We start from the raw sequence: 20274 nt of genomic DNA, 5'->3' as shown, positions 1-20274 counted from the left end.
TGAAAAATGTTAAAAAAATATAACGATATAGTGTGCGCGTTACCGTACGCGTATCACACATAGTAATCACAATAATCATGTTGAGTTATTCTGGAACGGGAGTCAGAATTGATTCGGTAGGCAGACTTTTGCGTAGCGTTGTACATTTCATCGATCATCAACGAAAAGCGTCGGTCTCCGAGGACTCCTCAAGAATATTATTTCGGGTCCCCGTCACACAAAGGGATTCCCTTCGAAATAGAACGTCCAAACACGATCCTCAGATCTAAAGATACGGGAAAATATTTGAGTAAAATTTCAAAGGGCAAGAAGATTGTAAAGAGAAACTTTTTCTTTTTTTAAAGTTTATTAGTCCTTTGTCAGATCTGTCCTCAAGTAGCACCATATTTTATATTCGATAGGATTGGAAAACTAGCTTTTCAAAACTACAGGCACAATATAATTCAAATGTTTAACACACGTATCTTTACTGTCGTGATACAACTTAGAAATCGTTTTGCGCCGGTAGAATAAGGAAGGAAGGGAAGGGTTGAGATTATAAAGAAAAAGTCACGTATCACGCGCGCGTAGATTGCCGTAAAAAATCGTGTCATCTAAGCGTACATTTAGAGCGAGAACAACGTGGTCATCGATCGACACTGGCGCCTTTTTAACCGGTTCTTTTCACCACGCTTGGCGTAAATGCGACAAATCGTCCGTCAAACGAGATTAAATAACGTCGCGTGAACGACCGTGCAAGCGATTTTAGCCTCGATTACGAGAGCCGAGAGTGTGATTTAATAATGTGCTTAGAAGTCAGGCATCGACAGCAAAGTTTATCATTGAGCTTGTCTCTTCACTTTTATTAATATCAAACGTCCATCGGAATAAACAGGAAAGAAACATAAATGAGATTATGATTAATTATTAATATTAATTTTCAATCTTTAATATTTTTAATTTCTTACATCTTATCATAGCAAATAAAAAAATTATACTTAAGAAAAAAATATAATTATAAAATATATCGAAGTTGTTTATAATCAAATATTTTTTCTTTTTATCTTTTGACATACGAATTTTTTTTTGTTTATTCAATTTTTGCTTGTATATTGATTTTTAAATATTATAATCATTATTAGCATTTTTATTTTGAAATTTCGAGTAATTCTGAGATTTTACTTGTGTATTTTACGATAGAAGAATTTTCTGATGTATGTTGGTTGGCAATGCTGGTCAAAAGACTTGTAGATTTCACAGTCGGCTATTCGTCGTCGACGACCGTTGTAAACGAGCTTTCAAAAGCCCTCCGAGAGCCCCCCTTCTCCATTCGATTGCGAAGATCCATCGTCCGATGAAGCTGCCATCGATTGTCACGACCGGACGATTATTACCTTCGACATACTATGTTCGTGTATCAAGTCCACCACAGCGATCAATTTCACAGGAACCGACGTTTGTCCGACGTCACATCTCGCCCCCAATTTATAACTCCGATCTTTTATTTCAATTCCCGAGATGCGTTCGTATACTCGCGGGAGAATTCTTCCGACACATCTAGTTGAAAATGAATAATGGAAGAAAGTTCCTTAAAAATTTTTCTTGGCTTTAGTTTTTTATGATTTATTGATCAATTTTTTTACTAAGATAAATACAATTTATAAAATAATATAAATCTATGAAAAAAATTCAATAACTGAGACATCTCTGCCAGTAGTTTTAACACGCTGTCAAACTAAATCTATCAATATTCTTTGCCGATTCAGTTTCGTTTCTTTTTTTCTTTAAATTTTGATATAAAACCCGAAATAAATTGGATGGAGAAATATTTAGAGAACCTCCGAAAATTTGGGGAGATATTTGTAATCGGGCCAACGCGAGCGCTACATATATTTCCTTTCCCTCGGAGGAAAAATAAAATGCCGGCAGGAATGTGTGCGTCGATGCTTCGAAAATCCGGTCACCGGGGAAATTCTAGGCAATACTTTTGTCCGTGTGCAAACTGTCGAGCTTATGGAAAATAGTCCAGTCGGTATTACAAAGGTTAACTTGTGTCGGAGCAATGAAACGGTACGCGAAAGGGAGAAGAAAAAGTTGTGTGTGTGTGTGTGTGTGTGTGTGTGTGTGGGGGGGGGGGCGCGCGAGGAGGTGATGGAGCATGTCGCGAAGAGGCGGCTGCTCGTATCGCTCGTATCGCAACTTGAGTCGCAAAGACGAGCACAAGTTAGGCGAGTTCGGGGACTGCTGTGTGCGCGTGCGCGCGCGCGCACACACGACGGGGAATCGTCGCGGCATGAATAATGTATCGCGAATTGTAGCCGGTCTCGGGACAGCTGCTGTCAGTGGCCAATTACAGGCGGCTTATAAAACAAATAAATCGATCGGTCGAGCGATTGCGCATAAATTAAGAGCGCGGCCTTTGCTCGACCTAGCCGGCTCTCTAGAAACGAATCGTCATCGTCGTCGTCGTCATCGTTGTCGTGGATGCTCGAACGTATCCAAGCGGATTGAATCGCGCGTCTTGAGAAAAATCTCGTGGAAAGTTGGTTTAATCGAAGGACGTGTCGTTTAGTTCAATTAAATTGATCGAGGAAGTCGATTAATTATCAAGAGCTGTCCGGTGACGATTTATGGCACATGCGATTTACGCACTTCCTTTCTTGCTAGCTTTGCGCGAATCTGAACTTTTTTTACTCTTGCAAATCCAGTTATCTACGTTGAAACGTTCATCGAAACGAGATATCACATATATTATCGACGTATTTAAAATAACTGTTGCATATTCTAATGTTTCAAACTGTTTCGCTATTGGTCAAAGGTTTCAGCAACTAAAAAAAAAAAAAATAAAAAATAAAGACAATTTCAACACTCGTTCAACGCGATACTTGTGAATGAAGATTCGGTTGAAAAAAATGAAATAATTGCGTGGCTCGCGAATGGCTAAACAAGCTTGAAGCGTCACGTTTCGCACGAACACAAAGGCACTCGCGTTTCCCAGCGTCGGGCTTCACAACGATGAGCCTGTGTGAAAAAAGGGCATTTTACTGGCGCAGTTATAACGCAGCCGGGAATAAATGTCGGAGTAACGAGAATCCAATAATGTCGCTCCCATTAAACGTCAACGGTACGTAATTACTCGGAGGCTCGTTGCAACAAAAATCAATCGTTCTCGCGCAGCGAGAGCAAAGCGACCGTACACGCGAGAGAATAGATTGAATTTCTCTGAAGCAAAGCTCGCCCCCCCTCCCCCCCCGTTAGAGCCACCCGCCTTATCCGCTATCGATATCTATCGGGGAGTCCCTATTTCCGAAATTCATATGGGCAACGAATAATCCATATTTACGAATATTTTTACATATCGATTAGTCGCGCAGTGCCAATTGTCCGTTGTCATTTGAATGCAGCCAAGTGTCGTGCTTGTATCGATATAATTGCACGATAATGAGACAAGCACTTCATGTAACTTAGCAAGTTTTAATTTTAACTCGGTTAAAATAAAAATGACGCGATAGTAACATTTCTTTCTGACTTCCAGCAAAATTTTAATTTAATATTTTACACAATTTTTAATTCAAAACATTTTTGTTATATAATGAATGATATAATGTAATTCTGAAACACAGCACGAATAACATTAGTGGAAGCACGCAACGCATGAATAAAATATAGTCTTTATTTTTTTTTTTTTTTTTTTATCGAAAAAAATCACATATTTATTTTTCGCAATTCTATACGCAAACATATTTGTCTTTTCGCGTTGCAACATTTTGGAGCGAATGATTTATGTGAAAGGTCGAAGGTTAAATTCCGATTTGCTAGAAAAATCTCGTTAAGCCAGAAGAATATTTAGCTCGCTAATAAAAGAAGTCATCTGGGAGAGGTTTCATTGGAATTTTGATACGCACATAATTACGCGACCGTAAAAGTGGAGAGGTATTTTTCGATGAGTTTCCATTGCCGGATGCAGCTTTGTGTTTTGTGCGCTCGGGACGGCATCTCCGCACAATTTCTGCATTCTGCGCTACTAGGTCGCGTCTAGTGTGCGATGGGACAAATACATACATATATAATACATGTGCGAGCGAGTACCAGCATCGCGTATATTCAGGTATCACGTACGAAAGTAATTTGGCGGCAAATAGTGGCCGATTTCCGAGAAGCTACGACCTCACAAACGGCGGCTGTATTTCGCTCGGATTCCATCGTCGTAATTAAAGCTCGCTTGACGTTTATGACGTTGTAAGTTGCCACGGAAATGCCGGTAGGAAGGTCGATTCACAACACTATCTATGCAGTGTACACACGCAGTCAAATTTGGGATTTGCATTATGCGAGAAATGCTCTGACGCGTTTTTGCACACAAGAATTTATGGCGCGTTCATGTTTGGTGATATAATTTTGATATTCAGTAGAGTCAAAAAGAGACGGAAAAAGAATAGAAAGGAATGTGTTATGCTGTTTTTATTTTTTATTAACACAGCGCTAAATTAAAATAATTTTCAAGTTGAAAAAGTTGTTTAACGTGGCTTGGATGTTACGCGTAATGTGAAACGATCCTTGAATTTTGTCTGCGCGACTGTCGAGTTATCGCGAATAATAAAATGGCGAAGAATAAAATCATAAGATTATTATTCATGTGACAAGCACACTCGCATGTCCCGCGAATAAATTCATACGCCAAGTAGCAAGCCGTAGCAAGTTTATATGAACGTTCGCGAACCACCGTCTGATCATGCTGTCCTCCAAATATGGCTATGACTGAAGTTCGCGAACACTTCGCGCACAATACGTGAGGCGCAAACTGGTCGCGACCTGTATTCCCAATTTATTCCTGCTAAAGTTTGCAAACAGCTTGTGGACAGCCGACGAGCAGTTACAAAGTTGTTTCCCTTGCCTTGTTAATATGTAGAACTCTCCTCAGTCCAAACTTGAAAATCTGAGATTGTACCGTCAACTTTAATTGTCGAGTCTGAAATGTCTATTAATTAAAGTGCTGTAGACTTTAGACCAAGTTTAATTTAAGGATTAATTGAGAAACTAAGCGCTGCTCTGAATTAAAAAAAAAAAAAAAAAAGATAGGAAGGTTTGAATTTTCTTGTTTTTATTTTGTTTATATTTTATCTTGTTTATATTTTATCTTTTAATTATTTTAACATGAATTTCGAATTTTATGCTTGCAGATGAGATATTGACGAAGATGAAACAATCTCCGGAGAGAAAAGGATGAAGCTTCTTCACTTAAAGATCAGATTCAGGATGTCAAAGGATAGCGCATCGTCATTTCCTCAATCAAAGGCAAGGAAATTAAGTCGCAAGTTTGAGGTAAATAAATATTTTCAGTTGCAATATAAAATTACTTTTATTAAATTTCTTTAAATAACATCTGAGTAATATTTAATATATAAACTATCTTTTTTAACCCAACATAGAATATTTTTTTTAAGATATATAACTGTAGAGATGTTATGTTTATATATATATGAAAAAATTGCATCATTTCGGTTGTTTTTTTCTTTAAGGAAACATTAATTTTATTTATTAATTGATTAAGTGAACATAATTAATTTGCTATTAATTGAACCGTGAGTTTTATAAAAATTTAGTAATCAATTTTTCATTCTTATAAATTATTAGTGATTAATCATAAAAGGAATCATAAAAGAATCGCCTATTATTTCCTTACATGTTAAGACATTTAAACAAAAACCGTTTAAAAAGTATATTCTCTTTTATTTAAAAAAAAAAATATATCGGTTCCTTTAAGAGAATCCGCGCTCATGCTCACATGTATCGTGAAAAAACGAGATGCCTCCAAGCACCTCTTCGCGGGTGAAAAAAATTTATGTAACCGATGCTTCGACATTATTCGTGTCGGCGGCGGTTCCGCTATTAGCTCGCTAGACAATGGAGCGATTTAACAGGACTTCGTCGCGATTCGCGGAAGAAGTCGACGCGTTAAAAGTTTTCTCAACGACTGGGAGCTTCTTTTCTGTGCCACGGCAATTTTCATTCTTCCAACTATGTTGCACGGTAAGATCTTTAATGGCTTCTACGCGGTAGGAAGCCATCGTCGGACGCAGCGCGAGGAGAAGGCGCTACGAGATAGAACTGCCAGATGTCCTGTATATACAGGACTGTTCTCTGTATTTCAGCTCGACTTTTATCGTCTTAGTCGGGCTCGCCGGGAAACGCAATTGTCGCGTATTTCGCGTATATTATCGTGCACCAAGTTTTTGCGTTTAACTAAAGTTTGTCACGGATATGTGAATAGTTTCGGAATACGCATCAGGAGATATATCGGATGCTGCATTGCCGTTTTATTATTATTGAGATATTAATTTTAAATAAATATATATGGATTAAAGTATTTTTGCAAATAAGATAAATTCTGAGCCATATATCTCCGTGCTCTACTCGTATTTTGCACTTGTTCTCGAAATTAAATCATAACAGCGGCCGTTGCGTTCGACGACCGATCCCCGAAGGAGAACGATCGCTTCCGAACAATTTATTTCCAGTTATACTCGAGCAAGGTTATTACAAGCAAGTCGAGGGCCATTAAGGTGCAAGCAACATCTGGAGTCGCTCCCGTGATTTATATCGGCGCGAGTCGAAGGTCTTCATCGATTTTATCGCATCGTCGAACACGCAGTTTGCGCGCGTCGACCGAAATACGCGCTTGGAAAAATTATAATTGCCATGGTACAAATCGGGTTTCTCTTTGCCATTCTTTGCTGGTAATAAACCGCGACACGTGCGCGATAAAATGTGAACGTGTGGCAGCTACATCGATACCAGTATCCGATGCGCACTCCATAAATCCGTGAATCCCTTTGGTGTAAAAAAAAAAAACAACAATAAAAAAAAGACTCGGCAGTAGAATTTATGAACATTTTCGTTAACGCAATGCGACACTGTACTTTTTTTTTTTGTGTTAATTCCGACAAGAGAAAGTCCGTGTAAATTCAATAAAATTTGAAAGAGAAGCACTTGATCACACAATCGCGTAACTTTTTGGGTTATCGCTGCTGAAAATATTAAAGGATGCAACAATTTTTTTTTTACATACAAAACCATTTTTTATTTCCCTTTAAAACGATTCAAAATTTCGACAAAAGATTAAATATTATTATCGTATTGTATAAATAAATACATAATGTTATAAATATTTTCTGTAACCTTGATACATTTCGTACGTTTCCGTAACACCGATTGTTTGGATTATTTTTAATTTGTTTGAAGTTACGTGTTTTTGAATACGTTTGTAAATCGTTTTGAAAAAAAAAAAAAAAAAAAAAAAAAAGAAAAAGAATTCGCTATTGAGAGAGATGGCGCGAGCGGGAAAAAGCGTTACGTAACGAAGAGGCGATTATCGACTTGACGAATGCGCGCTATCTATGATTCTCCTTGTATAATTTATACTTAGTCTTCGCTTTATCACCTTTATCTCGCAATGCGAATCAACTACACAGAGTAATGCATTTTACTGTCGCACCGTACGAGCTCACTACATATTTATCGACCGCGACGTGATTTGAATATGCGCCGCTGCCTTTAATGCATCCTCATTGCATTACGCTTACGGTACGGTAGCGAAGTCCAGAGAGATGCTAGAATATGAGAATATGAACCGTTATTATGAATTACCATCCATTTCGTAAATTGGTGCAAAGTATCATGAATAGAAAGCAGGAAAGTTACAGGAGAAAGAGTCGACGCGTGGAATTGTTTGAGAATTGCATACCGAGCTGTTTATTGATCTAAGTAAATCTCTAAATAGAAGTGGCGCATGTGGATGAGGCAAAATGTACAGCTACATAAGGCAATGGATTATATTAAACAATAATAGAATATATGTTATTTCTATTTCTATAGAAATAACATATATTTTATTCTCGTACGTTTGTTCCCTTTGTAACGGTGAAGGATATAACAATAACGGTTTGACGTGTTTAATAACCAATGCCATTTGATATATCGGGACGTGGAAATAAATTTGTGAGAGCCGCGTACGGAGTGGAACGTGATTCCGATATTGTCTAAACGTAGTTTTGATTTATGAACATAAAGGATACGCCTCGTTGCGGAAATAAGCCCATTAATTACGGGATTTATGCCGAATCGCGGTAGCCATTGAGCTCATCGAGCGTGCCAACGGACGCGTCTCTCTGTCTCATTTACGGACAATTAACGCGCAGCGCAACGCGCGGAGATTAATAAACACGCGACGCCCACGCGGAAGGCAGACAGAAGGTACGAGACGGGTATAATTTAACGGCGGTCGCGCGAGGGGGAGCGTTAATTGAGAATGATCGACTCTCCTCGTCGGCGTGGCACGGCTCCGCTCGACGCGGTTGGAACAAATAATGGCAGTCGGATCGAGGCGCGTATCGCATCGTCGCATCTCCCTCGTCTTATTCCGCTGCGCTGCTTCGGCATGGCCTGGCGCGGCCTGGCGTAGCGTGGCGTGGCGTAGCGTGGCGTAGCGTGGTGTGGCCTGGCCTGGCGTGGCGTAGCGTGGCGTTCCTCGTGATTCCAATTTTTCCCCCATGCCGACACGATAAAGAGGCCACTCCACCGCCTCGAAACAAGATTGATCGCGAAGCGTGCTCGTGAACGAGGCCGCGAGGAAGGGCGCAAAAACTCTCGCGCCCACCTGGACTTTCGAGGGAACGAAGGGAGATTAAATTAAATCTACAATTGAGAGGGATTTTACGGAATAACTCGTTATTAACTCCTCTAGAGAGGGGGAGGGGACTCCAGTTAGCCTCTTTGGTTCGCGAAAGTTCTGTCGATATCTCAGATATATCTAATTATTTATCTGTCGCGGATTGATTATAATGTTGATTTTTTTATTAATTACGTGGGATACCTCAAGAATTATTCTTGCGATTATTCCTGTCAGCCGACAGTGTACGTTTGGGCTCAACGCCGAACTGATCAAAGAGCTCGCGGATGAAAGAAAATCTGAGGAATCCGAGCAATGTTAAGATTCTCTAAAAGAACAAGCTTGTTTGTGTTTCCCGTAAAAATATACAGATCTAACGCAACGTGATGAAGCAACATCGAGATACTTCGAATTCTCATGTCTCTTCTTGAATTGTTCTCTTTTGGATCGCTCCGACAATTATCAAATCTCCCGTACGAGACACGCGAGAGGAAGACGGAGAGCGGTAAAACGAGATGACGAAAAGGGTGATAGGAGGTAATGGAGTGAAGGATGGCAAAGGGGCGAACGAGAAAGAGAAAGAGAGAGAGAGAGAGAGAGAGAGAGAGAGAGAGAGAGAGAAGGAGGGGGAGAAAGGGAGAAAACGGGAGACGGAGATGTTATACATGGCGAGGGACGATCGTGCAGGGGCACAATGGAAGCAATACGGATACACACGGGGATAAAAGAGGCTCTTGGCTGAGTTTGCTTAGAGGAAAGCAGGTAGATCCGGATAAACTTATAAAAGGCCGCGCGCACATCTGACGCAGACGGAGACTATCGATACCGAGCGGTGTCGAATTGTTAAGCCGCCGTCATCGTTTCGTTATAGAACGTGGCGTTGCAGAACGCCAGTGTTGTCCCAATCGCAAGGCAGGTGCTCTCAATATGTTCTAAATAAACCCTCCCCCCCTCTCCCCCGAAGATAAAGCCGCGGTAAACGTAAGAGAGATTGCATAAGCCTGTTGTTGGCGGTAAATCGTTCTCCTCGCGTCAGCCCCGCGTCGTTTTAACGATCTTGACGTGCGATCATAGTCGAAAGCACTCGGAAAGCGCCTTTTGAGCACCTATTACGGCGAACGCCGTTAAATAAACTACTTTCGGAAAATGTAATTTTACGCCTGGGTTTATCTAAATGTTAAGGCGAAATCAAAATGGAGCTGGGATCTCTAAAATGTCAGCTTGACGGGTATCGTCGAGACGGAGTTTCTATTGGTCATTTTAAAATGATTTATTATTGCCAACTGGTGGATTCGACATCAAAGCTAAATATACAGCCAAACGCACATTAAAAAGGCAAAGAGTTTTAATTATATTTGAGGATCAATTAATAACGCTAATAAAATAAACGTTCTCGTTTTATATATTTTTAACTGTACTGCATAATAATTAATTTAACATTTACATTCGTTTTATTTCCCTCTTTATCCCTCTTTTTTAAAAATATGTGAAAGTGCATTGGAAAGCATTGATTTAAATATATTAATTCGCTATTTGATAAAATGATTTTTTTTTAATCTCCTTTTAAATTAAATGAAATGGTATCTGTAGTTTCGGATGATACTCTGCAATATATATCAAGCTCATCGATGTCAGAGTGGAATAACTTCAAATATATCTTTGTTAGAGAGAGACACGTCCCACTTTCGCTCCGCCACTGGCGGTTCGAATCGGCTTTGTGGTGTACAGTATCCATTCAGAACTTAATATATCGAATTTCTTTCAAACGATTGATAAACTAGATATTCGATCTGTCTTATAAAATACGCAAATTTTGTCGTAAATCGATAGCTTCGGATATTCCTTTGTGCAACGTGAAAAATCTGTTTTATGAATGTCGAATAATATTGGTTTTAAGAAGACAAAACTCATCGAGAATTTAATATATTGTTTTTAAAAGACTTGTAAAATTATAAACTTATATGTACACTCTATTATTCTCTCATTCCGGAAAAATAGTTTAGAATATTTTTTGCTAATGTGAAAAAGGATTTCTCTTTTATCTTTCTTGTTCATTATGTTATTATGGACTTTATCGATTTTATGGTTTAGGATGTAACATAATTAATTTTGACAATATATACATATTACGCTTTATATTATATTAGATATACAATGTATCGAAAACCAATATCGAATTTCGGATAGAAGAACTTTTAGACATCTCCTTTTTAGTATGAAAAAGAATAATTTCCTCGCTTATTGACTATAAAATATGAAATTTACGATATAAATATTATGCACTCAAAACATCTTATCGATAAATCTGACGATCTAAATTCTTTTATTCTGATTCAAGTTGAATTTATTAGTTATTATATTATATTTATCCCAATCATTCTATATTTCCAACAATTTCTTCATTAAGAGAAAAGCTGATCAGTTCATAATTATTGCTATATTTGATTTATCTTTTAATTTGATAAATGGACATTTATTCGATGTTTGTTCAGATGTTCGTATATCGTATTGCGAATATTTGTTTCGATGCTCGTATCTCTGAATATCTTCTCATTGGAAGAAGAACGACTCGTCCCCCGTGCGTTACGCCACTGCAGATCGTATTGGCCGCCGGCGGTGGAGGGGAGCGGCGATGCCTCAGTAAACGCCAAGCGCTCGAACCGTCGATGCCGTGGCGAGGCGTTTTATGAGAGATTACTTGCGATAGAAGGACCACGATGTTAGTTTCAACGCCAACGAAACGGTAATCGGCACAGTCGACAGTGTCTGTCTGTGAAATTCGAGTCGCCTCACGATTCCCAGTGCCGCGAAAATCGTTCGAGGAGCCAACGACTTCTACTACCGGGGAGTTCTGTTCCGCCTCGCGTGTGCATCTGTGTGTATGCGTGTGCATGTGCGCCGCACGCCCACGTCTCTGTGTGCCTCTTCCTCTGTGTGCGTGCGTGCGTGCGGGTGATGTTCCCCGTGGTGTACGCGCGTGTTAGTAGTAGTACGTCCGTATTGCGCAACGACGATACTTTCGCGTATGCTTAACGTTCGTTATCACCAGCATTCGTGTGCTCGTGTGTTTTTGTGCGTTGGTGTGTATTTACGTAAAACGCGTGTATGTACGTGTGCTTGCGCGCACCTCCAAAATCGACGACGACGCGATCGACGGAGAGAGATACACGACACTGCTCCTCGTCTTCCTCTGGATACGGATGCTGCTGGAGCAGCGGCGCCTCTTCACGCACGGCGGACCCACACACGAAGAAAGGGAGAGAGAGAGAGAGAGGGCCACGCACGCGCACACACGCGCACGCACGCACACACACACACACACACACACACACCACACACCACACACCGCACATGAGACTGCACACGCATGCGCGCGATGTGAAAACCGCCGGTCCTCTGCTGCTTCATCGTGCTCTCCTCCTCGCTCCTCTTCCCTTCTTTCGTCCTTCTCCCTCTCATTATCTCTCTCTCTTTCTTTCCCTCTTCTGCTTTCTCTCTTCCTCTCCTCTCGACGTCTCCCGTTGGATTACCTCACGGACAAAGGATACGTAAACGGGGATATACGCGCTGGATAAACTTCATCGGGCTTCTCTCTCTCTCTCTCTCTCTCTCTCTCTCTCTCTTCACCGGCCCTCCTGCTCCATCGACGGCTATATAGGTATTGTTCCTTGCTTTGCTTCGCTCTATTCTACTCCATTCTGCATCCCGTGCATTGCGCCGGGGTAGTAGCGCGGGTGCTCGATAAGTGCAGTCGGCGTAAAGACTCTCTCCCGCCAAGGGAAATGCGGTTTCATCAACACGATGAAAATCTTTGTTAATCCTGGAGACGTTAATTCATGAGAGAGATATATGCATAGAAGTGCGGCAGACCCCCGTCCTTTCTCTGCTTCGATAAAACTTTGTTAATATTGTCCGTCGTGTTCATCCACGTTTTCCCGTATGTTTACCGCACACAAAATGAGACGCAGAGAGGGGGGGGGGGGTAAAGAGAAGAAAAAATAGACTAGATTGCCTGAAAGGACGAGGTTTTTGTGTATTTGACAAATATTGCCCTTGTAAATCTGCACTTGTACAGAACACTCCAGGTCATACCTCGTACCTATTTAGTCTGCGATAAATTTTTTCTTTTCTTAATGAATGTTTGATCAGGCAGATGACTCAATTTAACACTATTTCTTTATTTTATAATTGCGCATTTAATTTCAAAAGCACAGTTTAAAATTTTTCACGATGTATTATCGATCGTCAGAGGTATTTTGAAAAATTCTGTTGATATCGTTATTAATAGATATATCGATGATATCTCGTATAATTCAGGACGTCGGTTGTGCTAGTTACATTTGCGGGATAATCCTCACGCCTTAAGTGACGGTATCAAATGTCGTCCGTAATATTCTGTCCGGTTCGGAGCTCCTTTTCCTCTCTCTCTCTCTCTCTCTCTCTCTCTCTCTCTCTCTCTCTCTCTCTCTCTCTCTCTCTCTCTCGATTTCTTCGTCCGCTTAATGAAGCGGCAGGCTTGTGTACACGGTTCTCGCTCTAGGCCGTGTTTAATGGAGATTCTCCCGGATGGTATCGATCCGCGGACGTGACAGATAGATGCCTAGGACGATAGTAATAGGATCAATCGTGGTCGGCACATCTGCGGCCCCTATATAACTTATAATGCTGCCGCAAGTTATGACGAGCGAGCGAGCGATGCATTATATGTATTATGTACCGGGACGCGCGTTGCACAGAGCGGATTACACACACGACGTTATTACGCGACGGGCTTGCATCGGAAAAGCTTCCCGCCCTCCCCCTCCCCTCCCCACCCTCCCCTTCTCCTGCTCCTGGTCTGGGCCTTTGTGCTTTAACACGACCGAGCTGTTGAAAGAATCGCTTTCACATTTCGCGCGGCCGGCCGGGCGCCGCGAAATATTTTTCAAATATATATATATATATATATATATATGCATTTCGAATACGTTTATTTTCAGTTGATATAAATCTGTTTACTTCGAAATGTATCGATTATTTTGAAGGATTGCGCGTACTAAAATTGTACTGTATAGGAAGAGAGAGAGAGAGAGAGAGAGAGAGAGAGAGAGAGAGAGAGAGAGAGAGAGAGAGAGAGAGAATAGATATGCTAATAATTTATTTGTAATGTTAAATATAGGAATCCTCGGACATTATGCATATGTAGATGTTGGCGCATAAAATTAAGATACGTCTTATTTGACGTAAATAATAAAGATGACAATAATTTTAATTAGAAGATTACTCCCGGCGGAGCGTATTCGAATATGTGAATCAAATGAGGTAGACGAACTGGTTCTGTCGACGATTTCTTATTAAAGAGACGTAATAAATTACTCATGCACTTAGAAGTTATCTCATTCAAAGCTGACAAAATCTGATTGACGTATTTAAATTAACATATTTAATTTAACGGAGAGACGCGAGGATTTCATACTTAAGAAAGAGAAATTCTCTTTTCCTTGTTTATTCATTTTACGTAAGTTGTTTGTACATAAATTTGTGTACATAAATTTCAGTTTGCACGATTACGTCACAACGCATTAATATATGACAATATATAAAAATTCCATTTTTTTCTATCCGATATTACAATGCAAATAGAAATCGGGCAGGTAATAAATCTCCTCTCCTTTTTAAACATCCTGAGCAAATACATCTTCATGCAAATCTGCATTTAGTCGGCGATTACTCAAATTTACTCACATCGAATACCGAGCATTTTCATAATAGCCTAATGGCCGTGTGAAGTGTTGTGGAAAAAAAAAAAAAAGAAAGAAGAAACCGGAGGAATTGATTATTGATGTGCCATCGCACACGAGTAGTCGTGTTATTTCTCCCGTTACGGGCGACGTAACAGGATTGATTTCTCTGAAGCAATCATCGACGATCATATAATATTTGCAAAAATCGCGAGCCTTGTCAACGGCGGCCGGCGCAGGAGCGTGGCATTAAACCGTCCGTCGAGGGAGGGGGGTGAGAGGGGGGGACTGGTTCATTACATAAAATGTTGTAACCTCGGACATTGCTACTTTCCAGCTGAGCTGGGAGATATCATTGCCGCGCGTAATCACGCGCTTCCATTCGGAACCGAGCGACCGCGATCACTGTATTTAAGCGTTCCCTCTTGCCGATCGATCGATTGAAAGCTCGCCTGTTCACGGAACGTCTTTGCCCGGTAGGTGTGCTTGCCGCATCGTGACTTTGTATCGACGCGGAGTATTAAAAGGAATATTGATGATCGGCCGGTGCCGAGGAAAATTAATCGATATTTCTAAATGTCAGTGTCGCTATCAATTTCGATTATAAAAATAAAAATGGCATTTATATCGAGTGATATTTTAAAGATGCGAAATGCGAGGCCGGATCGGGAGGTTTCTTTTTTTTTTTTTTTTTTTTTTTTTTTATCTGAAACAAGATAAAGATCTAAAATAAGGTGGACGGAATCGAAGTGTTTATTACCTTTGGCAATTAGCGGTATCGATAATTCGATAATTTTGTTCTCGTGTAATGCGATAACGTTACAAATATCGTATCTCGTAACGCTCGCAGGACACACGAAATCGCACGAGATATCGGGCGGAACATGTCACCGTGTCGATACTCGGAGGTATCGACACGCTGATATTATTGTTGGCGTTCCCTTAGCCGAGAGCAGGTAGAAAATCTCGGTCGGTTTGAGTGTCGTGACGACTCCGTGACCCGACGGTCTACTCGATCTTTCTCCTCCCGAGCTGTCACGGGGCGATTTACGAGCGGGTCCTCTGTGATGGCTCTTTGTCGCAAAAATATCGCGTACACGAATCGAAGATTATCTTTACGAGAGCCGCTGCCTCTCGTCGTGTAGATATACTTACTTAGCTGTTTGACTTGTCGCGATCTCTTAGAAGCGGGATGGGATCGAGGGTGTCGGAAGGGGGGGGGGATGATGCCGGGGGAATGTTTCTCCTGTTCTGACAGGCGTGGAAATGGAATTCACGGCGAAAGTTTGTCTTATTCCGCGCGCGGGCGAACAGTTAAGCGACCAAGTTTCGTCTTGCGGCGAGCCTTCCACGCTCGGAAACGGAAGCGTCTTCTAACTACGAAGACATTTGTAAATAAAAGAGACCGAGGGATATCGGAGAATCCGCGCTTCGCGCTTTAGAGGAAGCCGCGTGTCTTTCGCGATTCGCGCACCGGAAGATCTTCCGTAAAGTTGCCTTGCTTTCGAAAAACCGATCGTGACACGGAAACTGTCGTCGATACGGAAAACGCGCTTGGCGCGTGTTGAGGTTTTGTTCAATCGTTTTACGTACGCGCGACGTATCTTTTAGGTACATTTTGGCCGATCTGTATTCTACGACGGGAGATACGAGATGGAATTCTATCGGCGATACGTGGGAGAGGTATTTTTAGATGCGAGAGACAAAGGCGCGCTATCACGTGTCGATTTTCTAAAATCAACGTTTCATAAATTGATATTGGAAGTAATGATAATGAGGCGATACCCAGTCGTGCGTGGGATTCTCAAACAATCTCAACGTGGCTGGCGCTCTTTGCGGAAACGGACGATATCGGAGAACATCCACGCTTGCTTTGCTAATAAACCCTCCGACGCTGCATACCACCAACGTCGGTGTCTCTATTTGAATACGTACGCACACGCGATCATGCGGCAGGTCGAGAAGTCGCGATCGGACGTGCAAAAGGCTGACAATAAATTATGCATGAAAAATGCATAGAGCAATTAACGCCGGTTTATACGCTTTGCTTTTTGCTTTGCACGCGTGCGTGAGTTGTATGTAACGATTTTTTACGATTTAATTCATCCGCGTACACACACACGATGCGCAAATAAGCGAGAACTTAGGAATTACGAAGAGAGAGAAAGAGAGACAAAGAGAGACAGAGGGGGAGGGATTCGTGATGTCCTTCATTATTCATGCAATGTTGATGGCCGCCAGTATTTCGCATAGCGAGAGCCATTTTAGTAGATCGATTCGCGCACGTGTCTTCTCTCTGCGGCAGCACACTCATCCTCTCTTTCTCTCCCCTCTGGCACCCACCCACATGGTATTCCGAGTTCACCGCACTTCCGCTTGTCTACGGGTTCCTCAATCGGAGTCGATTGCTTCTTGAGAAAAATGTATGAAGGCACCTGAATAGCTTCTGAATCGTAAGCGATTGAAGATAAAAGGCTTCTCTTGCGAATGAAGTTTCAACCATACACAAGGAAGAGAACCAAAGTTCTTTTTTTTTTTTTATTATTTTTTATTTAATTCCAAATGTGTGTTTTATTTATTTTAGGAGCAATTTTCAACATAAAATATATTTTTATTATTGACATCTTTTTTTTTTAACATATCGAAAAAATTTGAAGAATTACATACATACAATATTTGACGATAACTCTATCGTTTCTCTCTCTCTCTCTTTTTTTTTTTTTTTTTTTTTTTTTTTCGTGTAACGACTGATGGATGTTGACAATCTGACGTAAGATGCTTGCGCTCTTGCGTCTCCTACTTCTTACATCGTGTTCTTTCATGCCAACGGAGCCAAATCAATCGCTCGTCGCCAGCCTTATTCCTCTTTATTAAGTTGATATAGCGCGATAACTATGGCCAAGCAAATAGTTCGCAGTCAAGAGTAGGTAATACCGGGTTGGTAGATATTATTATCGATACGCGATACGTTACGTCGCGAACTGTGTGAACAGCGATAAGCTGGATTGCCGTTGAATGCGAGATATGTCCGTAATGCTTTCTAGATATTGATTTATTGTCGTCGCTTTCTTCCGCTTCAGAAAATAATGGATTCTTAACGTTGCCATCGCGTAACACGCGAAGCACAAATTTTTCTATCGGCGCTTTTCTGTGCTTGCAAGTTGACAGTGCATCACGTGTTGCAAGTACATTACGTAACATCGCTTTATATCCATTAATTATTTGGCATTGAGAAAATTTGCCGTTAAAAACAAAACAGTTTTTCTTCAAACATTTATCGACGGATGATTGAAAACCCTCCAAAGTCGAGGGATTTTAGTTCATCCTTTTTCTCTTTATACTCAGGAAATGCAGCAAGAAAATTAATTCACGAATAAACGCGTGTTACGCGAGGCAATATTCGCTGATTCGGTGAAATGGATTTCCATGGAAGACGATTTGATTATCGTGCGAGATTCGTGGGAGATTTCGTCGTGGAGTCGTTGGTGCGCCCCCGAATTTATTCGATGAATACCGAAGGGCGAAGCGTGGTGAAGAAGGGTCTCTCGGCATCGATCCACCAGGTGTTCTATATACTCTAATGCGTAATTGTCGAGGGTCGGCAGTGAATTCGTGTCAATGCGAAATCTCTTTTGTGCTCCTTCTTACTCCGGACGATTCACTGGAACTACACGCTTTGGCCATATGGATGCATCATGGCAACCTTGCGGCCTCTTAATGCGTTAACGATATTCCATAAGGAGATAGCTCTCGCACTACTAAGTGCAAAGATAAATATTGTTGGATTATGGCGGCGTGGGAATATTCTCTGAGATTTTACAGACGTATGAATTGCGCAGAAGCCGCCGACACGGGATTGCAAAAAATTAGGACGAATATTAAGAAATTTTGATATACATAACGATAACTGTTTAACTTAATCTAGAATCTAATTATGAAAATTGCACGTGTGTAATAACAGAAAACGCGCACAGAATTCCAGTAGATAAACACATCTCTGCGTTATTATTTTACATAAAATCTGCATATTTTAACCAAAAATCTTTTTGACTAATTGACAAAGGTTGTGGAGAACAGTATCATACGGCTGTCTAAAATGTTACGTATATCGCGGTGTCTGTTATCTTTAACATTGCGGGCGAGGATAAAAAATATTCGGTCGTGATAACGCGTATGATAATATGTGTGACGTGTTAAAAATCTCGCGCGGTAGCTTACGCGTTTAATACACGTAAGACGTAGCGGAGCGGAATTTCCGGTGAATAGTGATAAATGTGACTAGTTAAAAGTGCAACGTGGCGAGGAGCGAAACACTGTTTGGAGGAGTGACCGTGTCGCCCACGATGAGCGTGCTCATTTTCAACGAACGGCATCGTCGAGAAAAGCTCGCTTTTCCTGGCCGAGGCCAGCCCGGCGCGAGTCCACATATTTTTCAAGCCTTCGGATACGTGCGCCAACTACGAACTTTCACGTTTCCCCGAGCGGTGTGTTTCCGCGAATATGCATTTCCTCCTCTCGCACACGCGCGCGGCGAGGGGAGGAGGAGAAAGAGCATAAAACTTTTCCGCTCGTTTACGGACGCTCGGGAGGTTTTCGCGTGCAATTTCTTCACCGTTGCGCCCCGTTCGCGCATATTTTTCCGCACTTTACTCGCGGCGCTTAATGGTCAAATACGCCTTTCGCATTTAAACGCGCGTTACAGGCCGCGAAACCGCGCGAGGTGGAAGACTGTAAAAGCGAGGAGGACGCCTTAAAAACGGGTCCGTGTAATTTGATATTCTCCGGATGTTATTAAAGCGACCGTCCGCGGCTCTCTATCTCCCATCAATTTTTCCATCGATTAAAATATTAATGAAAGATATAATTATTCTCCGCGTATATGAAAATGAAAAAATTGGAAATGATTTGATCATTTATGTAACTGTTATGTTTTAATATTAATTTCTCGTCTCGTCTACTTTAATTTCACGTTTTCTTTATATTTGATAAAGAATTGAGACCTAAATTTAAAAGTATGGTAAAATCTAGGAAAGTTTTACGAGAGAAAAGGGAAAGCGGAAAAAGAAATGAAATAACAATTCCCACATATTTTCACTTGATATTGGTAACGTAAAAGTTGACTTTTGTATATACGGCTTTATTCTCGGATTACAAGCTATTAGCGTTCCCGACAGCTCTTCTTTGTTTTACAGACTCGACCTTTATTTAGGTTCAGGTATCGGGTATATCTGGTTCTAAAAAGGACCAAAAGATACGAAAGGCCCTTACAACTATTCAGTCATATTTCCCAGTAATCTGTATTGGGCTATTAAGAAAAAAATTGTTACGGTAGGTAATTGATGGTACAGTTCAAACATAATCTTTCGATCGCTATATTCTTCCCAAATTTCGTAATTTGTAATGACAGAGTGTGCGTTAGATTTTACAAATTATCAATCGACCCATTTATTATCATGGACATAAAAATTCGGCATGTTGTATGTTTTCTATAGGATATATTTGGAATTTTATGATGGGAGAGAGAGAGAGAGAGAGAGAGAGAGAGAGAGAGAGAGAGAGAGAGAGAGAGAGAGAGAGAATAATACTTTTGTGTCCTTTACTTTTGTGGGCAGCAGTTGAAAAATGAGAAAAGAAAAATGAGAAATGACTTGGCCTTTTATTTTCTTTTGAAAATACAATTTATACATGAAAATGCAATATATTATACATATGTACAATGTATCATATTTCATGCCAGGATGTATCTTTGCTTTGCACATGTTACATTTGATGCTATTAATTATGCTATTGTCCGTCATAATTTTCCCATTAGCATTATCATATTTTCAATCATTAATTAACAAAATAAATGGTGTAAGAAATTCAGTTAAAAATGAGTCGCGTTTACTTATGAATTCCTGTTTATAT

The 20274-nt window shown here is 40.7% G+C and overlaps 1 protein-coding gene across 2 annotated transcripts in view; it reads left to right on the top strand.

The window, feature by feature from the left end:
• LOC105422328 (uncharacterized) overlaps nucleotides 1–20274 on the top strand; it is a 152288-nt gene that overhangs the window by 30062 nt on the left and 101952 nt on the right. Inside the window, exon 2 of one of the 2 annotated variants that reach the window (XM_025217135.2) lies at nucleotides 5160–5301. The gene's annotated coding sequence lies outside the window, so the exon portion shown is untranslated. Of the gene's footprint in view, nucleotides 1–5159; nucleotides 5302–11122; nucleotides 12306–20274 lie in introns of those variants that run through there. The other variant, XM_089070770.1, reaches the window with a different exon arrangement.

The sequence above is a fragment of the Pogonomyrmex barbatus genome, unplaced genomic scaffold, assembly GCF_055798465.1.
Source record: "Pogonomyrmex barbatus isolate J1 unplaced genomic scaffold, ASM5579846v1 scaffold11, whole genome shotgun sequence".
Classification (NCBI taxonomy): domain Eukaryota; kingdom Metazoa; phylum Arthropoda; class Insecta; order Hymenoptera; family Formicidae; genus Pogonomyrmex; species Pogonomyrmex barbatus.
The sequence above is the reverse complement of the archived record's forward strand: the minus strand, read 5'-3'. Positions and strand labels throughout refer to the sequence as shown.